Source organism: Passer domesticus, chromosome 9, assembly GCF_036417665.1.
Source record: "Passer domesticus isolate bPasDom1 chromosome 9, bPasDom1.hap1, whole genome shotgun sequence".
In the NCBI taxonomy this organism is placed as follows: domain Eukaryota; kingdom Metazoa; phylum Chordata; class Aves; order Passeriformes; family Passeridae; genus Passer; species Passer domesticus.
Window position 1 is genome coordinate 16,471,033 of NC_087482.1, and position 3,950 is coordinate 16,474,982.

A 3,950-nucleotide genomic window follows, 5' to 3' on the forward strand; every position below is an offset into this window, starting at 1 on the left:
GGGAGCTAAGCTGTGCCCTGCGAGGGAACAGAGCCAGCCTCCCTTCAGTGGGAGAAGGCGCGGCCTCAGCTGTAGCCCCGGGTGCCTGCGGTGGCCCAGGGCACGGCCATGGCTGTCAATGTGTTGGGCTGCAGCACAGGGCAGGCCGGAGCTCAGCAGCCTCAGCAGAGCCCAGGGCCGCGGCCCTTCCCTGCCGGGGCCCGAGCCTGGCCCGGCCCGGCCCGGCCTGAGCAGCCCGGACTGGCCCAGGGGATGGGCTGCGCCCGCCCGCTGTGCCCACAGGCTGGGCCCAAGCCTTTGCAAGAGGCTTTCTCCCAGCTTGGCAAAACCTCGGCCAAGTGTCCCTGTGCTGTGCTGAGAAGAGTAAAAAACCCCCTCAAATTTAACCCTACTGCCCACCGCATGAGGGATCCCTGCACACCTTAGGAGAGGTCATCAATACTCCTTTGTGCCTCATGAGAGATCCCTGCACGCCTCTGCAGGGACCCCAAAATATCCCTTTGTGCCTCTTCAGGTCCAGGCCCAGATGATCCCCCGGAAGGAAATTTGCCCTCAGCCCAGGGACGCTCAGCATGGGCTCCCCCTTCCCCTCGGGGCCCTGCGCTGGGCACAGCAGCCCCTGCCTGGCTCCTGCCTGCCCACACCGTGGGCATCCACAGCTGCTCCTGGGCATGGAGCTCAGTCAGTGCTGGTGCCGGGGGGGCTTTGCTGGTGCTACCACATGGACATAGCTGTGAAAACTCTATTTCTTTATTTAAACATAAAATAGGGGCCAAGCCCTGCCCTGCCAGACAAGGGCTGCCCACCTTCAGTCCTGGCCGGGGAACAGGACCAGGGGACTCCGGGGCAGAGGGTCTCGTTGAGGAGGGATGGATTTGGGGATGCCTTCATTATGGTGGTGCAGCCACGGCAGGGCAGATAGGGGCAGAAGTGAAGAGCTGGGTTATATTGTCAAGTTGTCGTTGTCTCTATTTTTAGGATAATTTTCTGAAGATGCACAGGAGCACCTGTGAAGAGAGGAGGTGGCTGAGGCCCCAGCTGCCAGTGGCAAACAGGGAGCCTCCTGCACAGCAGGGCCCAGAGCTGGCAAGGCTCCCCAGCATGGCTGGAGCTGCTGGCACAGCTGGGCCCAGCTGGACAGCTGCCCCTCAAGGCCCCGGCCAGCAGGGCACGGCTCTGGGCAGGCTCCCTGGCCAGGAGCGGGCCCCAGAGCGCCTCTGCCTTTCAAGGGCAACCTCGGCCCTACTCTTTCTCCTCCCCACCTCCCTCTGCCTCTGCCCCGTGCCCCTGGGGCTGCTCTTGGCCAGGCAGCCTCAGTGGGAGCCAGCTCTGGCTGCTGCCCCAGCGGGGCCCCCAGGACAAGGCCCAGCAATTGAGAGGCCAATGGAAGCTCCGCAGAGCTATTTGTAGAATCATGGACTGGCCACAGCTCCACTGGAGACTCTCTGGGAATGTTCCCTGACTATGAGCAGCATTTAAAGGAAGCTGTTTGAGGCAGAGAATCGCAAAACACTCACGATTTTCTCTTCCAGCAATACCAGATTGCTGCACAGCACATCATCAGGCACAGTGCCGCACCAGCCACAATGGCCATCAACTTAATCAAACAAGGTGTTCCCCAGCAGAAAACTCTTCTCATGCTTTTCCAGATGATGTCAGAATGTGTTGAGGTGCTGGCTGCATCTGTGGGAGCAATGGGGAGCGTGAGCCCGTGCTGTGCTGCACTGCTGAGCTGGCAGCACGGTGGATACAGGCAGGATGTTTTCTGTTTCCCCCAGAGCTGGGGCCTGCAGGCACCTTGCTGCCCCTTGGCACAGGCCTGCTCAGTACCCGAACCCCTGAGCCTGCACACCGTAATTCCTCTGTGCTGTGCCATTCTGCTCCAGGCAACACTTGTTGAAGACATGGATAAGGAGAAGGAAAATGGCCAGCATTTTGGAGCTGCTCCAGGGCCCTCCCTCCTGCACAGAGCGGCCCCTCCAGATGTGCGCAGAGACTGGGAAATTGCAGGGGATCTTAGGGTGTGCATGGCCTGTGATGCATGGATGCCTTCCCACTGTGCCTGCCATGGCGTGTCCAGATGTGCAGCCAATGCCCCCGGCTGCTGAGTCCCAGGGGAAGGCTGAGGGAAATGCACCCACCACGCTGGCTGTCCACACCACTCAGGAGTTTTTCCAGATGTTTGGATTCCTCCAGGGATGTACTAGCTCCTATAGGTTTCTTCTTCCTTCTTGGAGGACCTTAAGAGAAATATTTCCGTTTCCCAGGAATGGATCCCACAAAACGAAGGCTCAGCCTGTGGGGTCAGCAGGCACACGCTACTCACCCCTGCCATGGGAGCTGGGCCTGCGTGCAACATCCACCAAAGTCCTCCCTGCAGACACACCTGTAACACAACAGCCACAGAAGCTTCTGCCATCTCTGCTGATCTGCACGGGCACCACTGAGCCGCAGGAGCGGTGAGGGGATCGCGCAGGGTGAGGGCACACACGTGCATGGTTCTGTGCTGGCACCTGCAGCAATGCCCCCCTGGCCCAGCTTTGGGCTCTGAGCTGGCAGCTCTCCCAGGAGAAAGGCCTTGACCTACCCTCAGCATCTCCCAGAGGCTCAGTAATGGGTATGCGTAGGGAATCCAGATCGTCTCCATTCACAGGATAGTCTTCGTCCACAGGATCATCTTTGTCAACAGGCTCATCTTCATCATCAGGATCATCATCAGGGTCATCTGCAAAGAAAGGCAGGACAGAACAGTTCCTTTGACCCTGCTGAAGGTTCTCCTTCAGGCCTGAGTGGCAGTGAGGGCACCTGGGTTCTTGGTGCCCTCCAAGGCACTCCCTCAGCTCTGCCTCCCACTCAGGAGCAGGGGCAGGGGCAGGGGGACCTCGTGCCTGCAGTGGCCCCACACTGGGATGGAAGGAGCCCCTTGCAGGGCAGTCAGGGCAGAAAGGATTCCCTGGAGCTGCCAGCAGCTGTAAAGCCAGCCCCGGGCAGGGCCAGGGCTTGGCAGTGGCAGCAGGAGCAGCTCAGGCTCCCTGGGGCTGGCAAAGGAGCTGCCAAAGGCTCAGCCCCGGGGCACAGCCCTGGGCCCGGCCCCTTCCCTCTCTGCTCTTCTCCCTGGCTGCACAGAGCACATGGAAGGACACACTGGCATTGCACACGGGAGGAAGATGGACAGCTAAATGCTCCTTCCTCCCACGGGCAGCAATCCTGTGAGATCATTGTTGGGTACAAGAGTACAAATTTGGAGGCCAGGATTTCCAGAATCCATCAAACTTTGGAGGATCTTAAGGGAAATCACAAAGGAATATTACTCTGGACAATGATTACACTTGGATTGTGATTGCTCTGTTAGCAAAGGGTTGCTGATAACCTACCACCACCAAGCTCCAAGATCCTTAAACTGTGCTTTAACAAATGACGGAAGTCACGTTCCCAGTCTAGAAAGGAGCACAGATGGGAACTGTTCCATGCTGTGCTGGGATCCCCTTGTATAGGGAACCGAGCACTGCAAGGGGGTCAGGTAATGCTGTGTGCCCGCACTGCCAGACAGCAGAGAGGGCAGCTGAAGCCTCAGCAGGGCTCAGGCCCAGAGGCACAGCAATTACCTCCGGGGCCTTTGCCTGGCATCGCCTCCCTTCCTGCAGCAGAGGCTGCCATGGAGCCACTGCTTCCTCTGGGAAATGCTGCCTTCAGCACAGGCTCTCCTTCCATCTCTGCAGAAAGGAGAAGGGAATGCTCCATCAGGTGAGGCTGTTCACCAATGGGAATGTGGCATCTTCAGGAGGCAATGCTTGTCTCAGTAATGGACAAGATTCAGGAGAAAGACCAGGTTATTGGGGCCGCTCCAGGGCCCTCCCTCCTCCAAGGAGCTGCCCCTCCAGATGTGCTCAGAGACTGGGAAATTGCAGGGGATGTCAGGGTGGGCATGGCCCATGGTGCAGTTTGGGCAG

The 3,950-nt window shown here is 59.0% G+C and overlaps 1 long non-coding RNA gene across 1 annotated transcript; it reads right to left on the minus strand.

Moving 5' to 3' along the window:
- Positions 1 to 728: 728 nt before the first annotated feature.
- Positions 729 to 2,927, minus strand: LOC135307237 (uncharacterized). The gene is made up of 4 exons (XR_010367954.1): positions 2,588 to 2,927; positions 2,142 to 2,386; positions 1,518 to 1,683; positions 729 to 1,007 (listed from the first exon to the last, which is right to left on the minus strand). It is a non-coding gene; the product is annotated as an uncharacterized LOC135307237 (long non-coding RNA).
- Positions 2,928 to 3,950: the final 1,023 nt, after the last annotated feature.